This window comes from Antennarius striatus, chromosome 21 (assembly GCF_040054535.1).
Source record: "Antennarius striatus isolate MH-2024 chromosome 21, ASM4005453v1, whole genome shotgun sequence".
NCBI lineage: Eukaryota > Metazoa > Chordata > Actinopteri > Lophiiformes > Antennariidae > Antennarius > Antennarius striatus.
This window is the reverse complement of record NC_090796.1, coordinates 4909998-4936805: the sequence shown is the minus strand read 5'-3', so window position 1 is coordinate 4936805 and position 26808 is coordinate 4909998. Positions and strand designations below refer to the sequence as shown.

The 26808-nt window shown below is 37.9% G+C and overlaps 1 long non-coding RNA gene and 1 pseudogene across 1 annotated transcript; one reads left to right on the top strand and one right to left on the bottom strand.

Annotated features, from left to right (window-relative positions):
- Window positions 1-1308: 1308 nt before the first annotated feature.
- Window positions 1309-5894, bottom strand: LOC137588954 (uncharacterized). Its single transcript, XR_011034111.1, has 3 exons — window positions 5795-5894; window positions 5294-5371; window positions 1309-1739 (listed from the first exon to the last, which is right to left on the bottom strand). It is a non-coding gene; the product is annotated as an uncharacterized lncRNA (long non-coding RNA).
- Window positions 5895-6299: 405 nt separating this feature from the next.
- On the top strand, window positions 6300-14593 carry LOC137588836 (uncharacterized; annotated as a pseudogene).
- Window positions 14594-26808: the final 12215 nt, after the last annotated feature.

Sequence of the window (26808 nt, the reverse complement as noted above, 5' to 3'; positions counted from 1 at the left end):
AAAGCAGGGATCAGTTCTGGGAAAGGTTGAACAAGCCATAAACACAACACTGACTTTTTAATCACTTTGTTAAATTGATATGGCAAATGTGTTATCATGCAGCTAACATTTGGTGTTATGTTCATTCCACCAGTATTCACTCTGTACTAAGCTCTGTTATAGCCTCCAACATGCGCTGCATTATCATCGAGTTCTTTATACTTTTGCTGGAAAAGTCTTTTACAAATCTCGAGAAGTATGAAAATCAAGAAAAGCAGATATCTTCAGCCCTACTGTTTATATTTTAATTTTATACTGTTTATATTTTAGTTATAGTTTAGTATATAAGTCCTGTTAGTGCTGCATGTGTCTGTCTGTTAGTGTAGTGTATGTCTTGTGGTATGTCCTGTGATTTCAGTGTTTCTTTTTCTCCTGGTGTTTATCCAGTATTATTTGTTATGTAATGCCTGAGCAGTGGATATATACAATTTCCTCCAGGATTAATAAAGTATCTATCTATCTACCTATCTATCTATCTATCTATCTATCTATCTATCTATCTATCTATCTATCTATCTATCTATCTATCTATCTATCTATCTATCTATCTATCTATCTATCTATCTATCTATCTATCTATCTATCTATCTATCTATCTATCTATCTATCTATCTATCTATCTATCTATCTTGCGTGTATATATACATACCAAGAAGTGGGCAGGGGATGTTGATGCTCCATTTCATTCATCCAAAATCGTAACCCTAACCCATTCACCAGCCAATTGCTGCCTGTTGTTGGGTCTTGAGGTGGCAGTAGTGGTTTGATGAGTGTTAAAAAAATCCTTTTCTACGTATCTGGAAATTGGGAGTAGTTTCCAAGACCAAAACTACGAGCAGGAAGACTCTAAAACAGTCTCTATAGCTTTGAAATGATTCTCTGACACCATTTAAATTTCACATGGTAATTCAACTTATTGATCATTTGATCACTGATAAAATACTGATTCCTGCTTTACAATTTGCCTTATTAAACTTTCACAACAGGGGCAACAAAATTGGTTAAAGTCCTAATTTTTGTTTTTGGTATACAGTAGTTTTTTACTGTTAAATATTGAAAATGGCAAAATGACTAGTGAGAGGTGGTGAGTGCTTGGAGCTGACATTAGACATTGGATCGATAGGAAAGATACCATGTGATAATAATAACAATCCAACTTTCACATGTTTTATAGTCATTACAATATAATTCTTTTCATTTTGTGTTATTTGCTGCAACTATTGCTGTTAAGATATCCTGGAATTAAATGATTGTTATGACTCAATTCTTTAAAAAATTTATGGAATTGTCACTGTATATTTTGCCTTTTAGTTTGATTATATGCTTGCAGTGTATTTCAAATTTTGCAATAAGCTAAGAGACTTAGAAAAACAATTTTAAAAAATTGATATGCCGTTACCAAACATCTCAAATTATACACATGTTCTTCCAGCTTGTAACATTTATTGTCTCCTTTCTTCTTGTTGCTGCGTTTTTTGTCTTGTGTTTGTTCTTGTCCTGCTTCTCCAGTGATTGCTATGATATTTTGCTTCGGCTTCAGACACCTGTGTGTTGTGTAAGGACTTTTTTGGATGTATGAGACATCTGCTAAGGATGACAGCAGTGTGTGATGACAGGGCATCACGGTCTAATTAGAGACGTTGTCCAAGAGCCGCAGCGCTGATGTCAGTGACACTGCAGCTGCGTGGGTCATCACTGGCCTGTATACAAACACACACACACACACACACACACACACACACACACACACACACACACACACACACACACACACACACACACACACACACACACACACACAAAGCATTAAAGACAAGTACTTCACACACCTGGTAGAGGATGTGAGGTGTGGGGGCGTAGAGGGAGGTTGCTGAGAGTCATCTGTAGGTGAGGGGGATTACGTGCTGACTCAGCGGTACAGCTGATGTACACCAGTCATTAGCTCCTATCGGGGCTGCCCCACAGTGTTACACCTGCACACTATATTTAGACAGTCTTCCCACTTCAACAAGCAAGTCAGGGAAAGCATGTGATACTAGGCTTTAAGTATAGGAAGATTAAGTCCAAACAAATTTTACCTTTACAGTAATTACATGTTATTAATTACAGTAATTAATAACATTTTTTAAAAATGTTCATGCTTTAACCATAAACTGACTATAGTTACTTCATGAAGTTGTAACATTTTGTTTTATGTGTTTAAAAAAGTTGACAAAACCCGTATAAAAATGAACCTAAATCAAGACATTGTAAGACCAACACTTTTTTTAAAAAATGTGACTCACAACAGAGGGATTGACAGACAGCATGTTGCATAACTGTAGAAATATTTCCTGAAATTATTGTATGAAAGCAACTATTTGGGGCCACACCCGCCTTCGTTTTCTAAAGAGGTCTGTAATGGAGCCACTTCCACTTCAATGCTTTAAATATCAGTAGTAGAATGTAGCCGCAAGAGGACACAAGCCAGTGTCTTATTGTGCCGGTCCCAAGCCCGGATAAATACAGAGGGTTGCGTCAGGAAGGGCATCCGACGTAAAACTTTTGCAAAAACAAAGATGCGAATCAAACCTATGACTTCCATACCGGATCGGTCGAGGCCCGGGTTAACAACGACCGCCATTGGTGCTGTTGACCTACAGGGCGCCAGTGGAAATTGGATTACTGTTGGTCGAAGAAGGAGAGGAGGAAAGTGCGTTCGCTCGAAGAAAGAGAAGAGGAACACCAAGACTATAGGACTAAAAGTAGGGACGTTGAATGTTGGAACTATGACAGGAAAAGGTAGAGTCGGTTGATATGATGCAGAGAAGGAAGGTAGACATACTGTGTGTCCAGGAGACCAGGTGGAAAGGTAGCAAGGCTAGAAGCTTAGGAGCAGGGTTCAAGTTGTTCTATCATGGTATAGATGGGAAGAGAAATGGAGTAGGAGTTATCTTGAAGGAGGAGTTTGTTAGGAATGTCCTGTAGGTAAAAAGATTGTCGGATAGAGTGATGAGTCTGAAGCTAGAAATAGAAGGTGTGATGTTCAATGTTGGTATAGCGGGTATGCTCCACAGGTAGGATGTGAGCTGGAGGAGAAGGAGAAATTCTGGTTGGACTTTGATGAAGTGATGCAGAGCATGCCTAGAAGTGAGAGAGTTGTCATTGGAGCGGACATGTTGGTGCAGGAAACAGAGGTGATGAGGATGTGATGGGCAGGTTTGGTGTCCAGGAGAGGAACGCAGAAGGACAGATGGTAGTTGACTTTGCAAAAAGAATGGAAATGGCTGTAGTGAATACTTTCTTCCAGAAGAGGCAGGAACATAGAGTGACCTATAAGAGTGGAGGTAGGAGCACACAGGTAGACTACATCTTGTGTAGACGGTGTAACCTGAAGGAGATCAGTGACTGTAAAGTAGTGGTAGGTGAGAGTGTAGCCAAACAGCATAGGATGGTGGTGTGTAGGATGACTCTGGTGGTGAGGAAGATCAAGAGGGCAAAGGCAGAGCAGAAGACGAAATGGTGGAAGCTGAAAAAGGGAGAGTGTTGCATGACTTTTAGGAAGGAGTTAAGACAGGCTCTGGGTGGTCAGGAGGTGCTTTGACTATACTTTGACTGATAGAAGATGAATATATTTAATGTTACTTTTTATTTTATTGGCTGGCAGAATGATGTGTTGCTTCAAATATTGACATTATCTCCTTCATTTATTGAGGATGTTCCAGTGTACACTGTACTAAAAGACATTAAAAGAACTCAAAAAACTATTTTACTTACAAAAAAGACGATGCAATTAGTCATCATATTAATAATTAGTATTGGCAGTGATTATGACTGTTGCTGATGAAACAAATTGATAAACCAAAAAAAGGTGGAAAAGACATTAAAGAAATCACAGTAATGGATTGACTTCTTCCCAGGCACTACTTAATTCTAGTCTCCCACATTGTGCCTATCCTCCTATTCCCTCCCACACAAATCCAGACTCTTGGAACGTCATGTGTTTCCCCAGCCAAGTCTCCGAAGACTGACTTCCTCCAAAACACAGTTATCTTGTTTGTACTGCCAAATCAGGGGTTAACGGCATGATTCTGGTGTTAAACTAAAGGCATTTTATCATTCCTCCGCTGACCTCAACATCCCCCAGAGACCGAATGATGACATCATAAACAAGCGCCAAGTACTGCTGCTTGATAATTCCTGAGATCATGAAACTAAACGCAGATCCTGACAGAGGGCATGGGAGAAACGGAAAGATAGAAGAGTAAGAGAACAAAACCAAGGGAGGCAACAACCAAAAGAGAAATTTAAAGGTTTAGTTCACCCGAACTAGAATAAAAACAAATCTGTGTTGGCATCCAGCCACGTAGATAGTTATGGCGTATCTGTCTTTGAAATTTTTCCTACCAGCACAAATGCTATACAGTTGGTTGGAATTTCCTCTTTCCTGCACACAGTAATGAAATATACTGCAAACAATTTACCAACTTCAATACATACAATTATGGAGCGTCTTTCTAACAAAAAGAAACCTAACAGCAATGAAAAATCAATTATATTTAAAATGAAGTCAGGAATTTTACCCTTTTTATCACCATCAACAATCAAAGAGATGAAGATCAAGTCAACAGTAACTCTGCCCTTTATGTTTAATCATAGATACTGTATATAGCTGAGTCTGATGTTTTCAATTTGACATTAATTTCATGTTGTGAGGATTTAATTTGTCAAGGCTGAACAAAGAAATAAAGAATGTGGTGGGAACTGATGGATTTGGGATTGGGAATTGGACTGGATATCGGGGGGTAGGGGGTCACCATCATGTCATCTTTAAACTAAACATATTTGATTATTTAATTCCCTTACACAATTATCTAGCTTTACACTGCATTCTTCCAAACAGTAACTTGTAACGATAATATATTGATTTACCCAATGAATGGTCTAAAGCCAATGCTAACAGCTCTGTGGGGTACTATACTGGAACTAGCTATTTCAAACAAAGCCACAAACATAACCACATTCTGGCTCGAGGATATCGTAACAAGTTTTGTCTGTCTTAGAACCACAACTATCAGGCCATGACAATCTGTCCAATAGTTGTTGAGATACTTCACTTTGGACCCGAGAGGTGGACACACCCTCTGAAACTGCAATCCCTGGCCCCACACTTCTGGTGTTGCTCAATCCACCATTGTATTGCTAATGCTGTCACAAACAAACAGAGCCATGCAAACAGAAAACAGTCCATATTTAGTGCTCTGTTGCCTCTGACCTTATAACTGTCAGCCTCACCAGTTTATGATCAGCCATGACTTGGCAGGAAGGAATGAATGCAAAGCTCCAAGACAGACTGAAAAAAAAAAATTACAGAATGTAAGTGTACAGCGTGATCATCAAATGTAACTTTAGTGAACACGCTTTTGTTACATGAAACTGGCATACTGGCATGTCAAGAGATCACATTTTCCACATTAAAACCTGGTTTAAACTTCATCTCCATTATTTGCAGATTGTGACACTAAAATGTTAATATTATTAAGTTCCTGACATCTCTTTGTTGCAGAGAGCATTTCACAACTTCATTCTAAAGTTCTTCTTTGTTAAAAGTCAAATAAAAAGTACACTTTCAACCATCTCCATAGTCTGAACATATGGTAGCTCTGCCTGAATCTCCTCATAGAACACATGGCTTTTATTGAGTGGGAAACACGTTTCCCACTCAGATGGCACTGGCTTGTTATTGTGTGAGTGTTGAGTAGGTTAGTCTTATTACCTTAACGTCCAGCTGTTGTCAGTTCCTCTGGCCTGGAGGAGCTAATGATGTGCAGGTAAAAACAAAAAAGTGGCCCAAATTGTGAACAGGAAGACACAGGGCTGAGTGTGACCTTGTAATACAGTTTCAGGCTTCCATTCCCCCGTGCATCATGTGTTCCTACCCATAACTAACACCTTTATCTGTTACTTGTTTTGGAGGAAATAGGGAACTAGAAGTAGAACCCAGAGAAAAAGGAAAGAAGAGAAATACGTCATATGGTATCAATCCTTTTTTAAAATGTATTGCCACCAATTATCTCCTTCCTGTAGGAGACGTGCTGGGGCACACATCTCTTCCTTCTTTGGGCCTGGTGTGGATTTTGCATGGTCCTCTACCGCTCCCTTTGGGTGAAATGAGGATGTGCAGCTTTTCATGCAAGAGCTCATCCCACAGTATTTATCAAAAACCTCGACTGAAAGCCTTAACATTACAGTAAAAGTAGCCCCTACCCCCTGCACTGTTGATGGGGGTAGTTGGTTGGTTGGTTTGCCTGTAGAAATTATATATCACTATATTACCCAAAAGCTGTTGAGTCAATCCACTGGACGTTCAGAAAGTTCTTGAAGATGTTTCCACACCACCCTCAGCGACAGGACAAACCTCAGCCCCGACCAGATCTGCAAACTTTTGGACCTCTGCCTCAACACAACCTACTTCCAGTACAGAGGGAACTTCTATAGGCATAAAACACAGATGTGCCATGGGCTCGCCGGTATCTCCTATCGTGGCCAATTTGTACATGGAAGAAGTGGAACACAAGGCCCTTACCTCGTTCAATGGAACACCACCAAGCCACTGGTTCCGGTATGTGGACGACACATGGGTTAAGGTAAAAATCCACGAGGTACAACCTTTCACCGAACACATCAACTCAGTGGACAGCAACATCAAGTTCACCAGAGAGGATGTCAAGGACAACAGTTTGCCCTTTTTGGATTGCGAGGTCGGCATAAAAGATGACAAAAGTCTGTATGTTGGGGTATATAGGAAACCAACACACACGGACCAATACCTGCTTTTTGACTCTCACCACGCACTGGAGCACAAGCTGGTCATCACCAGGACCCTGCAAGACAGGGCTGATAAGCTACCAACCAGTGTCCAAGACCAGGTGAAAGAACACCAACACCTGAAAGGGGCACTGAAGATGTGTGGATTTCCTGACTGGACCTTCGTGAAAGCTCACACAAGATCCAGAAAGGAGAACAACCCAGTGAGGACAGAAAAGAGCAAGCACAATGGTATAGTGATCCCGTATGTGTCTGGAGTGTCTGAAAAGCTGAGGAGGATCTTTAACAAACACAAGGTCCCTGTGTATATTAAGCTGGGAAACACCCTCCGACAAAGACTGGTCCACCCAAAATACCCCACACCACACAGTCAGAAGAGCAATCTGGTGTATGCAGTTAAAGGCAGCAAGGAATGCTCAGATGTCTACATAGGGGAAACCAAACAACCACTACACAGATGCATGGCTCAACACAGAAGAGCCAACACATCAGTACAGGACTCAGCAGTCTTCCTTCACCTCAAGGAAGAGGGACACTCATTTCAGGACACAGATGTTCAGATCTTGGACAGGGAAGATAAATGGTTTGAGAGAGGATTGAAAGAGGCCATCCACGTCAAAGTGGAGAACCTATCTCTGAATAGAGGGGGTGGTCTGCGACATCACCTTTCTCTGATTTATAATCATGTCCTTTCAAAACTCCCAAAAAAGATTGTCTCAGCGGATTGTCCCAGGTGATGGGTCTCATGCTAATGACCCTCATTAGCATACACAGGTGTAACTCACATCTCAACGACCCCCTTTGACACCCACACCAGCAATCGTTGAAGAGCCAGACGGGTTTAACAACAGTCGTTGGAATGTGAAAAGCACTGACCACACCACAGGGTTTATAAGCTGGGACATTATCAGCCACTCTCTGAACTGAAGAAGTCTCTTGGATGAGAGGCAAATACTCAAGAACTTTCTTAACGTCCAGTGGATCGACTCAACAGCTTTTGGATAACCATGACCTGGATGACTGACAACCTACACAGACATCACTATATTACTTACGGTTAAGTTTCAAAAGTGATTTGTGTCAAGATAATTGTGTTTATATGTAAAAAAATTGATAATAATATCCTGTTCCTATATTGCCAGTAGATTTGGTTTCATTATTTCAGCGTTTAAAGGTAAATATGTTATGAAACTGCACAGAAATTCATGAAAGAGGCATGTTCATCTTTGACATTGCTGAGAACGCTTGTCGAATTTTGAAGCTTTCCTCCCTGTGGCACCGAGTCTCCACAGGGAAGAAATAAATGCTAGCAAACTTTCCTGAGTCATCTCATCCGTGCATCATCAAGTCCGAATTAAGTTCTGAATTAAAAAATGCAAAAGAGCTAAATGAGTACCAACTTTTACACAGCTAAGCAATGCCGTCTCCTCCCATATAAATTAAAATAAATAAACAAATAAATAAATAGTCACTGTGCTAATCTGAAACATATCCTTTTTTCAATGGACTTTTATTGCTGCTTGGTAAAACTATAACTGACATTAACATCCTGTTTCTCCCATGCCAAATGAAAACAGAATCACATTCTTATATATTATAAAAGCAGCAGTTTGTGTTTTTTTCTTTTTTTTTTCTGGGTGATGATGGAAGACTTCTGAATAACAAATAGCTGCAGTGGTCAAGACTTCAGGAAAGAGATCCACACGTCATTATAGTCAAAATGAAAACCAACATCCGGCAGTTTGCTTGTTTGTAATTCATGGCTGTCAAAATTAAGCCACATAAGGTCATTAATTATTCATGACTTTTCCCCTGCTGATGTCATTCCATGGAACATTCTTGGAGTCAGATGCACTTCTTCCATATCCTCATAATGATTCACTCAAAAACCTTTGTGGTTCCTTAATTTTTCGGCTCACTCCAAATAAATTATGGTTTTTTTTCTCCTTATAATCATTTATCTGAAAATAAAAAAGAATAATTTATGTATAATTTATAATTTATAATTTCATTTATTTAATTTAATTTAAAAAAATCTTACTTGTCTAATTCTGTAATATAAAATAAATTTTCCATTGGAAAAAAATAATTTAATTGAAATGAAAAAAGTCCTGGTGTTATTAATGCTACATGAATCACACAGCTTTGAAGTATGTTTAGAGTTTAGAAGACAAATGTTAACACCGACAGTCACACATGCAAAGACAACACGTCACGCTTGGCAAACGGTTTTGTTTTTGGACTCCACCAGTTCCTGAGGGAAATACCTGGCTCCTGTTCGTCCCATGGGTCTGTGACCGCCGTCCTGTTCTTCATCTCTACCTCGTCACTACCTCATGTTCTACCTCCATAGGACTGAAACACAGCTTCCAACAAAGCACATCACTAATAAAGATGTGAATTCAGGAAAAAAATTTCACCAGCAGAAAGTTAACATGACTACTCATTAGTACTCATCAGTAGTCCTATAGTATTACTGTATCTTGATTGTTGTCTTTATTTGAAATTACTGATTGTCAGCACACCATTTCGCATCTTAGTTCAAAACTTTTGTTAAAATTATTACTTTAACAATTTGTATAGGAAAAATGTTTTAGAAATAGTTCCAAACATTTTTTTCTCCTTTTCACCTGATTTTTTTTTTTTTTATTGCTTGAAATTAGAGCAGCATATTGTTCCTCATATCTGTGATTTTTTAAATGAACTCAAGAACTTATGCACTTTATTGTTATAGTCTCTTTTTTGCCTTTTAACAAAACCACGGATACAGTAAGTTGCGGCCAAGAACTCTGTACCTTCAGCCAGGACTTGAAGTTAAAGCCAGCAGCATAATAAGACATCGTTTGGATAAATATTATTATTTTGAACATTTGGACTGAAATCTAATGTCAGTTGTTTTAGGGGAATGAATCCTCCCTAGGCTTTAAACACAAACACAGGCTCGTCCTTTCATTTATGATGATAGCTCCCTCAGGGTTATGCTGGGAATTGTTTGGCTGAACAACTATTGCATAATTTGAGATTCACAGCTAGGGCTATGTCAAGCTATACCTTCCCATTGCCAAGCTTTAAAAATAATTAGAAATAATTGCTTCAAGAGTTACATGATGGCTCTTTTCTGTATTTTCTACATAATTCCTCCCTAACCTGCAGTATGTACTAGCTGGACTAGACCAACATACAAACAGTATCGTACGGTAGGTTTGTAAGAAATGAAAGATCATGTCTCAGAATAAAAGTCAGTGAAACATGAAGCCAAATGAGGCCAGAGAACTAATTTAATTTTATTAAATTTATCATGCCGTTAAATTAATTTTTACTAAGTCTTGGTTCAATAATTGTGAAAGATTCTGTAAAATATTATTTGCTAAATACACATATTTATCAGCTGTTTGCAAATGAAACCGAACAGGAAGAGATTGAATGGATCAATGCAGCACATACTAAGGTTATTTTTCCACATTTGATGAAAAATGCAAAGGACTGATGAATGCATTCTCAAAATAACTCAATCTACTGAAAATCATCCCTCATAAGACACACATTCACAGACCAGATGTTTTTAAAACACAGTGTCAATCCTTCATAGAATGACTTTAGCAGTAGAATATATGGTTCAATAAAGTTTTTGATGCACTTTGCTTTCTCTGCAGTGAAAATCTGCAGTGGAAAGGATCAGATGGTACCGGAGACTCTCATCATTAAGGGTTGAATTATTTAGATACTGCAGTAGCCTTCTAATTTTGTGTCATTGGGGGATAATACTGCTGTACGTCTTCTGTTTGTCCGAGCCCTGCAAACTGCTGATTAAATGAGGGGTTAAATATGTTAGCCTCAGACTATATGGCAAGGTTTAATGCAATCCTTTGTAAATGCTAAACATGTCTTAAATATGAAAATGTGTTTCAAAGTTAGCATACCATAATAGGTTTGTTGGCTGGATGCAGACCTCTATGGAGTCGAGTCCCTCAGAACCCAGTGATTTGGAAGGATTGAGCTCAAGCTGAGTATCTGCATGAACGACACAGGACCGGCGATGAAAACTGGATTCAGGCTGCATTTCCAGTACAAATAACAGTACAAATAACAAATAACATAACTGCGACCATATCACTGGATCAAGCTGGACTCTGAGGGCCATACCATAAATACAGAAGCACACCCATAAATACCAGAGAAGTATGAGTTAGAATAACAAGACTACTATCCTGCTTCGTGACGTCCGCGCTGCAGGGGCTCCGACTCCTCTGTTTGTCTTGGCTGCAGCAACGATCGAATGACTACTGAACTCTGCAGTTCATGATGAGGTGTGTGTGTGTGTGTGTGTGTATGTGTGTGTGTGTGTGTGTGTGTGTGTGTGCACAATTGTGCGAACAATGACTATGCATGCAATTGATCCCAAACCAAAACATCACACCTAATTAACTGCTTGTGTTATCAAAAATAAGGGCAGCTGATTCTAGAACTTTAAAGGGGCACGATGAACAGCAGAGACGGTCGGAGGTGAGTGTCCATTGGCTGAGAGGAGGAACATCCTGTAGATCACCATCTCTGCAGTACACAGGGATAATGAAGGAAAGCTTCTTCGCTTCTAGTGACAAAAGTAAAAAGCATAATTATGGAGAAGGATTAGTTGGTTTTTGACTTTTGTCTGCTTTTTTTAAACCTGTGTTTTAAGTACAGTACTTTGAAAGTGAATGGAGCATGTTGACATGAAGACAAAAGCCTCTGTTTTTAGTTTGATAAATGTTAAAAAGTGATATGTTTTCTTCGTTCAGGAAACACACAGTATTGTTTGTTTTTGAGATGTGAATGCCTTTTTGAATGAATCTCTTTTGGATTTTGTATCAACGTGATTATTTTGTAATTTGGCTTTTACGAATAAAAGTGTTTTTTAAAAATTGATTCAAACACTGCATTGAGTGGTTTTACCACATACTATAGTGGAGAGTGACAAGAAATATTAGCAGCAAGCTGACCTGGCTGTAACAGTCACTCAAACTTGTATTCAGATGGATGGATAGATGGATACCAACACATCAAGAGAAGCACAAAGGTAAATGAAAAGGATGGAAATGTTTTATTTTGTATGGATTCTGCAGTATTTCCTGTTTCAAATGCCAGAACACAAGTACTTTATTGTCAGCCACATTCTCGATTAGAAAACAGAAAGGTTTTCTCGTATTACCTTTTATAAAAACCCACATTTTCTCTCTTGCACCAATAAGCAGACATCACTGAGGTCTGTTAAATCTATAAAGCCATGATGTCATTGGAAGTCAGCATCTCTTCTCTCTCTCCACCTGCATCAGTCCTTCCTTTCAGTTCACTGTCTTGGCAGCAGTGAGGTGGTGCTGTCAGGGAGAGACTGCAGATATTTGTCATACAGACAAGACTTTCACCTTTTTCTCTCTTTTCTCTCACTCTCTCTTGCTCTTTCTGTCTGTCCTCTTTTTTTTCTCATCTCACTCTGACCACTCCATCACCACAGGAGTTCAATTTGTCATTCATCATTCTTCGATGCTCAGATCTCAGTTAAAATACAATGATAACAATTTAAAAAAAGCACAAAGCAAGTCTATCTTGAATCAATTTCTTCAGTGTGAACATGAACCAGTTTCTCTTCTCTAGCCTTCTCTGCTCTTCTCTTTTGGTTTTACAAAGTTTGGAATGACCTGTGAGGCATTGGGTCAGCACATCAAACTTTTCCTCTTTCTTTTATTGAACTTCTAAACTTTATTTTTGGGTAGAAGTGTATTTAATTTTTATTTTGAATGTAATCGATCAGATAGTTAATATAGATTTGCCGGTTTTGTCAGTTCACACTGATGTTGATTCAGTTCTGGTACTACTGCTGACTTCAGAGGGGACAACAACAAACTAAAGACAGGCTGTCTTAAAGGGGTAATTGCATCTACATTACAATTTGATATATGTTAAAAGAATATTGAATTTATTTTAAAAATAATAATTTAATCATCCATATTAGACATTAAAAAATAATGAAAGCAGGTCCTTATTGGCCATCCTGACAACTTCTTAAAGATCAGACACATTTTCCCTTCATCAAATTCTCAGTGATGGTCAGTCATTGGAGTTTTAGGACAAGAAACTTGATGTACACTTCCCAGCAAACTTAACGGTGATAAACATTCTTACAATGTAATTATCCTTTAAAGCAAAATTCAAATAGCAGTAGCTGCTCCACAGCCAGGCCTCACACCTCGGCCCAATTCATGAATGTCTACGCCTACGTATGGGTGTTTCTCTGTAAAATTAGGTTTGGCAGCGGTAAAAGACTTTTTGGTCATTAATTTAGAGTAATTACAGTCAAACCAAACTGTTATCAGCTTCACCTCGAACAAGAACTTTGGGTTAAACTCAAGATTCCTTGCTGGGCGGCTGTTGTTCCACTCACACTTTCTATAAACACATTATAAACACACGCAAATATTATCTCCAAGTTCCAAGCAATCCAGGCACTTATTTATTTATGAGGTTTGTGTCAGATTGTTCATGGAGGCTTTGCAACAAAACCACAATCAGCCTGGAGCAAGTAATCCAAAGAGGTTAAGAGGTTTGGCTACGATATGTCTGTCCTGATTTTAATTCTTGGTCTCAAGGGGGAAAAACTTACATTTGGTTTCAAATGTTCTATTTTATTTCAACATGTCAACCAGCTGAATCCACTAAAGCACAATTGAAAAACATAATTTCACAAAAGTTCATATGCAGTATATTACAGATAATGAAATGTTCATCAAATGTTTACAGTACATACACTATTTTTTTTGTGTAAGATGCTGCATTTTCATCTTGTCAGATTTTTAATTTTTATTGCATGTTTTTTAGGTAATGTATTTAAGAAGATTAGAACTTTGTCAAGTGTTGTCTGTTCAAAATACAACTCCTGGCTAAAGAAATGCTGCATTCAAGACAACACATCAGTGAAATGGGTAACTTATTATTAAGATACTGACAAAAAGATTTGAGGATTTGATTTTTTATGACGTCCTCTATTGTGATCACTGGCAGCTTTATTATATTTTATTGACTTAAATAAGACAGTTTTATTGTCAGTGATATTATTGTGATGATATTTTAATACTGACAATGCGACTGTTACAGGTTTCGCAAGAACGTCCATACTAATACAACTTGTCTCTTGAAGGTTTATTTATATGAAAATGATTGGTTAGCAACATGGCCAATCAGAATATCAGTATTGTTTTCTAAGTTAATCGTGCAAATGCATGTTTGTTTTTTTCTCAAGTATGGACATTTCAGGAAAGCTGGGCTTATAAATAAAGTAATTTCTTGGAGTAAAACAGGTGAATAACAGAGTTCACATTAAATCATCCCTTATGGGGAACCTTCACACACACAACCTAAAGGTCTGCAAGTCCCAGTTAACTCACAACACCTTTGGAGATTTCTTCAGACCGAAACTACTCATTTCAAGACTTAATGCTGTGGCCATACGTTCTCAGGCAGCACTTGAGAAGACAGGAGCTATTCCTGGGGTTATGGGGATGAAAGAGTGCAGAGAATTTGGCGCAGAAACGTTCAACCACAGTCCCATTAGGAACCTAGCACAACAATGGGGAAAGGAGAGGAGGGTGATGATGAAAAATGGATGTATGCAGTGGATGCATTCCATATGTCCCTCTCCTCTCAGAGAGGAGCTAAGGGCCAGGATCAGGTTCCCCATCCCAAATCCCACTCCTGCACCATCAATGAGAAATAAGGAAAACCAACCACAATTCAGCATGTAAGGTTTCTTTATCCTCTTCCATTAGGGTTTTATGCATTATCGTTTTGCATAGACTTTATGTTTTTTTTGTATTTAAGATGACATGAAAAGAGTTTCGGTGCCCCGATATTTAACTCAAGGACATCCTGTTAAGGACTAGACTGTCACAAGAGGCTGCTGAGCAGCAAATCCAGCCTCTTCCTGCACCGAGATGTGTAACACTTCACCAGTGTTTTATCATTTGTAATCAATGGCATAAAATCATACATCAATACAACAGCTCATCCTTCTAATCCACACTCAGATCCATTTGGTTCTTCTTTTTCGCAGAGGATGAGTAGATTGGCTGTACTGTTATAGTGAAGCCAGAGTGGAGGTCTATTGAACCCAAAGATACTGTTTTGAAGGCATATACTTCACCTTGAGAGTGACACGTTCTTCTCAAGGTATATCTATGAGTTCTCAGTTAGCTACCTCCACCCTGCTGCCAAAATATGTTCAGTTTTTTCCTCAAAAACACAAGATGATGTCAGATTTAATAGCAAAGGCATAAACCAATATTGCAAAATATGGTTGCTGGTTGGAAATCTCTTTCTTTAAAGGTTGACTTAGTGGGTTTTGTTTTTTTTTTTGCTCTAATGCAGAATAAAATTGGTATATAAGAACCCAATTAATGTTTGTCGTAAAATATAAAATTACGGGCAGAGAAAGCAGCCTCCAGAACCGCCTAACACTTAGGTTGGTACCTTCTAAAAAATAAGAACATGTTGGCAGAACCTTTATAGGTGTGAGTCTCTGAATTGTTAATGAGTCTGTGTAAAATGTGACTCTCCCTGCCTAATGTAACACCATGTGCCCACAGGACATGACTGCTCCAAAGTCCATTAGAAATGTTTCCTCCATCAACCCTGTGAGCTGTAAATTTGGACTCTTGGATGTCTCAATGGTAGAAAAAAAAAGTGCCTTCCACTGTTGGTCCAGTGGTGAAGAAAAATTATCTTTATGGTGCTCTTAGGACTATAAGGAGAAAACACAATTCAGTGTTGTATGATTTATCCTACAAGCTAGAAAATACTTTGAAGCATTATATGTGCATCAGGACTTCATATGTGCACAAGTACTTTACTTCATGCAGATGCTTCCATTTTTTCACACCTCTGAAACCACTGAGTAGCAAGTGCAAAAAAGAAGTTGATTTTAAGTTTGAAAGAAGGACAGAGCATCCTATTATGTTTCAGATCATTTAAAGGCGGGTGAGACCAATAAGAAACACATTGAGGACTGGAGGCAAATTGCATAAAAAGCTAGAAAGAAATCTGATCTTCATTGAATAACATTTTTCAAGATAAAAGCTATTGGTCATGGTCTGTAAATAAGGCTTCAAACATTTTTTTTAATATTTATAACAACTGGCGCAACCCTCATGGCTCATGCTGGGCAGAGTGGACTGGCCTGTTCACGGGGTCCACACACAATCCTTGTGAGTGAAATAAATCACTCTTTCATCAGGTTCCTCACAAAAAGTTTAAGAAGTGGTCATATCAGATCACAAAGTTGACTACTTTTAACAAGTTATTGACAAAACATGTTCAATCTGTAACTTATATGGAAATACTTGTTCAATGTAGGGGCATTGCACCATTAAAAAGGTTATTAACTGTGATTTCAAAGTTTAATCCATGACAAAATATGTCAAAGCTCCTCAATATTTCACTTCCTTTTCAATTTGGTTTGAACTTTGACACTTGCAGTTATCCCAAAACAAATGGAGCCTGTTCTACTGACGTGTCATTGAAGGATAGGTGATGGGTTTGCGTCACTGGGCTCCTCGTATGACTAACTGCTCATAAATGAAGTGAAGGGACCAGTGTTCTACAATTCCTGTGACTTCCATGTTGATCTGTAAAAGATGATTTGCATGAGCTTTATCTGCACTAAAAATCAGCATTTAGACTCTTTGGATTTTCACACCCACCTGCATTAATGATGGAGTAAAATGCAGCCATTCCTACTTTAACGTGAAGATCTCTGTCACAAAGCTTTTTTAAAAGCCTGACAAGAAAGATAAATATTATGCCAATAGTATAAAGTAACCTCACAAAAAGATGGTTCAGGTCTCATTGGTGGTTAAAACAACTGAAACTACATATACTGTACTTACAAGTCATGTTATCTCTTTCTTTATATTAGGACTGAAAAACCTCTGTCGTGTGAAAGTACTTTGATCTACGTTATGTAATCCTCAGTATATCCCACACTGAGGGTTTGGTTTGGAGTAGGTTCTGTAAGCTTTTGGGTTCTGGCAATCAGATCGCTGAAAGATAGAAATTTAAACATTTTTTTCTTCTGTTTTTCCTTCGTCTAAAGTCTCACATTCTGCAGGTTTTGCGGTAAAGAAAATGGGAAGAACAAATTGTAGCAGATAGGCAAAGCTCCAGTTTTTCTCACATCATTTGTGAGCAACATTTTCCAAACCAGTGACCAGTTTATGCAAATAAAGTATACAAAAAAGTAGCGGGAGATGTGTGGTTCTGATAGGAGACCTCAGTAATAAAGTGCTGGTAGCATGATGTATGAGCCAATTTAAATAACATAAGCCCTCACTTCATCTGGAAACATGAGACACACAGACACTCATGGTCCATACACACACATTTATACACATAATATCCATGTGTTTGCATATAGCGGTACCACACATCTGCACTCCACGTGCTTGGTTGTGTGGAGCTACTGGAGCCATAGCTACAACAACTGGGCCATTACACCTTAATATACATGAGACGAGCTGGGGGAGACGAAGGATGTTGGCTCACATTGAAAAGCCCACAGAGGGAAGTGAAGAAAGTTCCCACTAACCGTTCTTTCAGCAGACCCATTCCTGTATTTTTCAAATTAATATGCACAATAAATTGTTAATTTGTAAATAAGTGGTTTAATTTAAATCTTCAGAGACAGTGTATTAACTAAAATTGTCTACTATGGATGATATGTAATTAGTCTCTCAGACAAGGTTGTGTTGAAGTGCATCTACCTTGAGCAGCAGTAGCAGTTAGCAGCAGCAAGATATCGAGTCGAATCATTGTTGGTGGTGGTGGCAGCTGATGTTTCTGCTGAGGTTGATGAATTGAGGAAGTTGAATTTATGAAGACTGAGAAGTGATGGGGAGGTGGAAGCCACACACAGCATAAATGGGAGATGAACAAATAGAATCCAATATAAAAATTCAGCAGAAAGATGAACAAGGCTAAGAATGACGGTGTGTCACTGTGATATTGGGTAGATTTGACCAGATGATATGTCCATTACACAGCCACAGACAAGGACAGCAGGAAATCTAGTCTGAGTATGGTTGAGATGTGTGAATGTCAGGAAGGACAAAGAATAACTCTCTTGTGTACAAAATAATCATAAATAATCATTTACCAGACTAAGCTTTCACTAGGGCTCCATTTGAAGATGCAGTTCTTCTCATGCTCCTATGATATCTCTAGAAATAGCTGAAACACACCACTGATTTATTTTAATCTCATACAGTTGCCATGGTGAATGCAACTTGCTGCCTATGAACACTTTCAACACTGATGATCTTTAGATAAACACTCAAGGGTTTTAAAAATACATCATTTTTGTTGATCATTTTCAGAGGTTTTCTATTTCATGATGGATGAAGGCAGGTCTGGATAAAAATTCCCTACATACACAACTCATTTTGTGAATAATCTGCCTGCTAACACATTTTTTGGACAATCAATGATAATCATTTTTTCTCCAAGTGATTACAAGTGACGATCATGACATCAAACCAAGTCATCCTTAGGAAAATAAACACGTATTAAGGCCACATGTTGTTTTTTATGTTAAATTATTGATTTAAAGTTAATTACTTTTTATTTTCATTTGTCACAAACTATGCAAGCAAATAAACAGGTTGAGTGGATGAAATATGATAACACTAAAAAGAAACTTAGTCATTTCTATTCTGGAAGTTCTTACGCTATGCCCTCTCCTATTTTGTATGATTGTAACTGCAATATATTTTTCTCTGATTGACTTCATTTGTCAAGCTGTAATTCATTTACTGATTTTAAATTGTATTTTGAATTAACTGTTAGGAAATTTCGAACTTGGCTGCTCTTTTATCCATAAAAATTGCCAGTAATTCACTGCATGACAGAATTCTCCTTTATTAATTCAAACAAAATTTCCGCTGGAATATCATGGATACAAAATGTTTCCCAACATTTTGTTCATCATGTTGGACAAAATTTCTGCACAATTCCACATAAGTGATTGATTCTTCTTTGGCTACAGGCATAAACATGTTGCTGTTATGATTGGTTGAAATAAATGGTTTAATCGATGTTTTGATCTCATTGTCCAGCCAGACTTTAACCAGTGCCATCTGCCTTTAAGATACCCCCTCAGTCTTAATGTTCTTCCAACCATTTACTCATTGTTGGCCTCCATTCTTCCATCTTTGGCACTAAAAAGGCTGAACACATTGGCACCCAACTATTTGTTGCTGTCAAAATCCCTACTTTGTTTTCTAAGGAAAATCTTCTGGAACAAACAGGAAGTATTACATTTAAAGCTAGCAAACAGAGGAAAAGGAGTAGTTAAGGTGAGCGACACCTGATGAATGGATCAAGTGTAGTTTCACTTGGTTAAAGTGGGAATAATGCTGTTAAAATCACACACCAATCAGATGTTAGCTACGGAAAGGAAAATGAAGTGATCAAAAAACTAAAAAAACCAAAAATAAATCTAAACAAAATCTTACACCCACAGCTGTTCAGGTGGCTCATACAGCTAACAATTAGTGTAATAGGGAACAAGTGGATATTATGAACAACTTTCTACTGCAAATGGACAAATGCAGGGGAATTACTGTGTTTTAGCAATCAAGAATATCATCTACACTGCAACAATTTGCAAGATGAAGTAGCGTCTGGCTGACTTAATGACAGAAAGGTGAGGTCGCTGTGCCGGATAGGAGGGGAAATGGGGTGTAGAAAGAAGAAAAAAAAAATTATAAATGGCCCACATGCAATCCCACTGCCTGTAGAGCTCAATACTCTTTGTTTCTCCACATTAGAACTGGAATCTGAATGAGATGAATGATTTACTTCAGAGCTAAAGAACACCAACAACTAAGAACTGTTGATTCTTTGAAATAAATGTGAGACACGTTCACTGTCACCTTTCACCATGTGTATCTTTTTACTTGAGATTTTATGAATTACATCAGGCCTTGATTTTGGATATATTTCTGTATTCTATATTCTGTGCTACAACCAAGTGTAGCCTAGCATAAATGCTGGAAAGATGAGAAACAGCTATCCTGGTTTTCTTAAGTCATTTTCATTTTGTATTCCATAACATATGATCCCTTCAAAACGGAAATACTCACTTGAAAAAAGCCTTTACTATTACATTTACAGGTAAATATTTTAAAAATAAATAAGAGATGAGATTAAAGATTAAAGCACACTTTATTGTCCACACAAACGGGGAAATTATCTTTACACTCGTGTTTACATGCATATACAGTATATATGTGTTAGTAGCAAAGCACACCCAAACACTGTATATAGGCCCCTGTAAACACACTAGGGGCAATCAATGCAATGCAATCACACATGATTAATAATCACACATTACTGGGGGAGGCAGAGTGATGGGTTGCAACTTCGGGGTGCGCCCCAATGAGTATCTTGTTGGGGGGACGGCGCATTGCTCAGGGGCGCCTCGACAGTGGCTGGGAGGTGAGCTGAACCCCACACTGTCAGCTCACACTCCGAAGATGTCCGTGGGAGTGGGATTCGAACCACCGATGGCTGGACTATGACTGGTCTTAAGACGTTTTGCTCTACCGCTGAGCCACTGCCGCCCCATGAGATGAGATAAGATCAGATCAGCTAAGTTAAGATAAAATGAGATGACATGAGATTACAGTATTCTACAAATATATAATGAGGTGAAATGAGACGAGTTTAGATGAGATGAGATGCGATTTGATTAGCTAAGATACAATTTTATAATTTCCTCACTGTGAGTAATCATGTTTGAATTGCACTATTGTGTGTTATAAATTTCTTTTTTATGTGAGGTTTTTTTGTCTTAGATGATTCAAAGAGATTCATATTTACATTCATATTTATTCTGCTCTGGGCCCCATGATCTCTGGGAATCATTCTCATAGTGCTTTGTAGAACAAATGTATGGCAGAATGAGAGTAAAGCTGAATTGACTTGAATGAAAAACATTAAGGGGAAATCAATCATATTGTTTTGCGTTGTTGGCAGACATGTTTTAAGTTTATCATGAGTCAAGATAGCTGTGTAGCACAAGCTGTTTAGCACTATTTTTACTCCTTTTATTGTGTGAGGGGAATCACCTTTTAGCTTTGGCAATTGGCACATAATGGAATTGATTATTTCGTAACTGATTAGCTGCCATTTACATCTATAGACCCCAGATAGGTGCTGCAGCACTAACCAGATTTGCAACAGCGACAAAAAAAATAAATAATAATAATTGTCTCATGTAGACGTTGTGCATATTTAGTACGTATATAGGTGAAATCATAATTCTCCAATCAAAAGCTTTTTCTCAGATTTAAAGGATGCTGTTTATCCAAAGAATTTTGGTTATTATTCATGGCATCAGGTTAAATCAACAGACTTCCATATCAACAAAAGTTTTTAGCCACAAGTTGACTACCATTGAAACTTTAGTGCTTTGTTGGAATTAAAAAAAAAAAAATCCCTTTTTTTTTTTCTTAGGTTCAGAGGATAGTCTGTGTACATAAGACAGACATTGGTAAACAATATGTGCATGTAGCCAAACTTGCTTGCACTAAAACTGCACTTTTACACATAGCCAAAACTTTAATAGTTCTTCCAACAAGCAAATGACATTTTTTAATGTAAACCAGCTCTTCATACATGGAAAAATGAAACAGGAAGTCCTGTAGTCTCCATCTGACCAGCACATACGCTCAAGCCCTCATTAGCTCCAATGGAGGATATCCTTTAGTCATTCTAATGGCTCCAGTGAGCATTAATTTAATACTCCCGTCTCAGGTATGGTGATGGAGGCTTACAGAAACCTGGCCATTTTATTTTATATCTGAGTGTCTGTCTTTTCTCCTTGTGTCAGTCTATCCTTCCTGTCATTCCCTATCCACGTCTGTCTTTCCTCCTGTTGGTGCTTCAGCAGGTTGCCTTTTTCCTGAACACCCTTATTTGCAGCTTGCCTTACTATGATTTGTCTTGAAACGATTTTTGACAGTTTTATGACACAACAATTTATGAAAAACTTATGTCTGGATTGGTCTGTGATGGTAAGCTACAAAGTGGGAGGTGAGATGGAGAAGGTGTATGTAGGACTAAGGGGCAGACAGTGAACTGACATATCTGTTGTTTGGGACAACACATGCGAGAAAATGAAAAAAATGTGTCCACATCAAACAAATGTGTCTCTATCCATGTAAATCATGTGAATAATAATGCTCAAGACGCATCAGGTCAACAAGTAACTCCTGAATGTTTTGTCTTTTTTTTTAGTACAGCTTCCAATTCTGAATTCTAGAATCTGGTTAAATCTAATGATAGAGTTCTTCTTGGATGAGAACTTGGTGATGGCATAACTCAACCAACACCAATGGTTCATTCTTCTATAATTTGTAAATCTTCAAGCAAAACTACTACAGATCATAGAATTCAGAATGTCAAAATATTCACACAACTGAAACTTAAGCCTCATCCAATTTTTTGAAAATGAAAACATGAGAGGACGAAACACCACTAAGGCTGTAAATGTGTTTTTATGGAAGTTTTTTTCCAATTGTTTCTATTCTATTTTGCATAGTATCAAAGTTATAAAACAAAGTGACACAAACTGCTTTATTTCATGACATTAAACAATCACTTACAAAAAACATATCCTGATCATCCCCATGAGTTGATCATCTCTGGAACATGTTCTGGTCCATCTTTGATGTAAATTCTTCCAATAGTATTTAAGTAATTCTGCTTAAAATCAGACAAACTAAACAAATGACAGAACTTCATTGAAAGAGGAAATCACTGTGAATCTGTGAAGATTCAGCTTTGCACTGTAAGTGCTATAAATTCTTCTTGCTTAGCCCTTTGATGCAGCTTACCACAAATAAAATGGAAATCAGTTTTTCATGATAATAATAATAATAATAATAATAATAATAATAATAATAATAATAATAATAATAATAATAATAATAATAATAATAATAATAATAATAATAATAATAATAATAACAATAATAATAATAACAATAATAATGATAATAATAATAATAACCAGTACTTTAATTGTCCCTCCTGGGGAAATTCTTTTTACACTTCACACTTCACATGTACATATACTGTATGTGGTAATTACACACACAGGGGTTACAGATTACAGGCCCCTGAACACAGCACACACTAGGGGCCTGTATGCATGCAATTAGTATAGAGGACATACAGAGGTACAAAGGAGGCGGACTGACAGGTCGCACACGAGGGTTGCGCCCCAATGAGCATCTTGTGCCTTGCTCAAGGGCGCCTCGGCAGTGGCTGGGAGGTGAGCCGACGCCTCCCACCATCAGCTCACACTCCGAAGGATGTTCTGTCGGGCGGGATTCAAACCCCCGATGGTTGGGCGATCGTGTCTTCAAGATGATTGCTCTACCGCTGAGCTACTGCCGCCCCCATTAATGTTTTGCATCAATCAGCTAACAGACACAGGTGAAAGCATGTCTTGCTTGGAAGTCATTATATGCTGTTGTGTTCATGCCTGTTGATTTCATTATATGTTTGCTCATACCAGAAAGAAAATAAACAAACATAATAGCAACAACATTAACAAGGCAGTCAGAGAGTCCCACAACATCATCACATTTTTCTGCCTCTGGTTTCCTAAAAATGTTGTTTTTTGTTTTGTGGCTATATCTCATCAGGTTTCAGAGATCTGTGCCTAAAAAGGTATAAAAGTAAAAATTTGACATTGACCTAGTTTTTAAAGGTCAAGGTTGTGATCTAATTTTCATCCCCTTGCGTACCTGGATATAACACCTTTTTTTCCCCCCGTCTATCTTATCAGGTTCCTGAGATGCTCCTGATACGGTAGAGACCTCCTGAACCACCGCAGCAGACGTCACTGCTCTTCAGCAGAATTACAGCACAGATGTCAGACTGATCACATCTCCTGATGCTGGCATTCCTTCTTTGGCCAGTTTGGAATACAAGCATAAAAACATATGATGATGATTGTAATGACCTGTTGTTCCTGGACAAGTTTTATAAAGAAAAACAGTTCTCCCCCCCTCCCTAAATTAATTTTAATTGAGGCTCTTTTGTAATTGTGCTGCACTCTCTATACCCCCTCAATAAATAGAAAAACATCTAAATAAGAGGAGCATTTTTTTTGTCCCCAGGAATATCAAAGTAAATCAAGTCTCCATGTGGAAAAGCTTATCTTCATGTGGGAGAAGATTCGCTGATCTCTGAATAACCAGTGAAAATGTAGTCTCAATCATAACTGATGTAGCACAGAGGCAGCGTAGCACAAACCAGAAAGGGATAACATATCAAAACTAGAAGGATAAAATAATTCCTTTAAATTGAGATACATTTTTTCATGTTTATGCATCTTTAGCTAACCCTGATGAGGTGATCTTTTCACTGTGATTACTACTTTTTTCATTTGTTAGTAACTGTCTTCTTCATTGAGGAACCACTCCTATTTCAGTAGAAGGGTTGGCATATGGAGAGGGTGAACCCAAGTAATGCTGAAGTGGATCCAGAAAAACAGGCGGATCCAGCAATTTTTAACCACTTCCATTAAACTTCTGAAGCCATTTTCTTGATTTCATCAAAGATTCTGTGGTCCATTAATTTTTGTGAGTCTTAATCATGTCAGTTTTGGTACTGCCAGTGGGTGGAGATATATGTAAAACTGATGCAGAGTCAAATCTAGATACCCATGAAAGTGTGCAGCAACAAAACAAATAATTTATCCGAAATGTGTATGTAGTCATTCAAACACTGATAATATTAAGCATAAAAAGATATTAAGACCTATGTAATGAGATGACATGAGACAAATGCTGCATTCCTCATTGTTTGCCAACTATTTGTTAAAAACACTATAAGGACATAAAACGGTTATTAAAAATGATGAAAATAATTGCTGACATTCTTTATTTGTCATCAGAGGCAATAGAGATGCATTTTTTAAAACAATCACATGACATTGGGGCTCATTTTGACACTCATGTCATATGTTTCCACTTTTCCTATGACTGTGTTGCTCTTCATTATTCATTCAAATGGAGTTGTAGCGGTGGCCAGCACTTGCAGCAAATGCCTTCCATGTGTCTCTAATTGCCTCAGAATTTAACACAAGGTGAAGTCATTAACACATAGGCACAATGTCAGATGTGTAGCCAAACAGCCTTAGGTAAAAGAGAAGACAACAGCACTGGAGAGAATGTGCTGTCAATTGTGTAGCACAAAGATGGCATGCTGTGCTACCATCTAGGGCAAAAACATAATACAAGTTCAACATTTTCTTTTATGTGCTACGGATATTGAAAATAAGCCAGTCTGTGAAACATTTCAGCAGCTACAGATTAATTCAAGATTAATAGATTTGCATGACAATGATTTAACTACACAATGGATATGTGACTATGTACATACAAAATAAGTTACATGATGGATTTTCCATACATGCATCATATTTTAGTCATTGTATCACATAACTGCAGTGTCCTTCCACATATAAACCCATATATCATATTCACAGTGTGCCGTACTCTAAAAATTTAAACAACAGAAGCTTGATTCATTTATTTTTTTAATATAAAGTCATATAAAAGTCATATAATTCCAAAAATATGTCGTGCCTGCGCCTAAGTTGATATACAGGTACAGTATTTTGCTTTCTGTATCCTGAAATAATACCACGGCTCCCGTTTTCAACAAGCCGATAGTGCTGCCTGCTGTTTAGTTGAGAGCACTACATACATAAAGAGACATTAAACCATGGCGACCTCCAGCTCCATTAGCCTTTATATGTTAAAACACCATCAAAATCATTCTTGAAAATTTGAAATTGACGTTTAATTATGATAAAACAATAATATTAGACTTCATACCAAACATATGAAAAGAATAAATAGCTACCGTGTTCTATGGAGCTTACGCCACACTGCTAAAGTGGAGAGCTCCAGCTAAACGATAGCGAACTGATGCTAGCCGAGCTTTTGATGCAACACAACGTGAGACACGGTGATACCATGTATGCTAGTGCATATTCCTTCTAGATTATTTTACTACCTGAACAGTGATTTCTATATTTTCCTTGAATTTACTTCACTCCACATTAAGATATGCTTAAATAATAAAAAAGAAAGAAACCGAGGATGTGGGTTTCAAGGTCACAGTGAAGAGATCACTCTTCTCTTCTTCTGTCAAACATAAAACTCGAATCACACCCAGTTGAGCATATCCCTCCGTCATGGGTCAAATAGTCCTACAAGAATATGTCTTGCATCCACCATCTGAGTTTGTTGAGGCTTTTAGATTTGGACATAGGATAAGGACAAAAAAATATCACCAAGAAAACATATGAATCAAATTAATCTGGTAATGGCTTGTAAGACATCCAGTTTTCATGCACTGCGGCATGATGGGTAGATTCAGATCAGATGTGTGGAGCTGCAGCCTCAACACAAACACCCATAAATGCACAAAGACAAGAACGGAAGAGACACCAAAAAAAGCCCATAAAATTTGTATTGTATTTACTAAAACCACGAGAGTCTCAAAACTGTCATCTCAGCTGGTAGAGGTGTTCATGCCCATCGTCCACCATAAATATGTATTTATATCCTACATTATTTAGATTTTTTTTTTAGATAAACTCCATTTGTACAATATCCACTGAACAAGTTTATACCATCCATTCATCTATTTAGGTGAGACGATCAAAATTGTCTTGCTTTTGTCCGTCTTTAGGGTCACAGGTCTGCTGGACCCTATCCCAGGTGACCATGGGGGAGAGGTGAGGTACACTTCAAATGAGAAGCCAGCACATCTCAGGGCAGAATTTACACCATAATGTAAAACAATAATAAAATAAAACCCTTGTTGATGATCTCTAGGAGTGTATTCAGG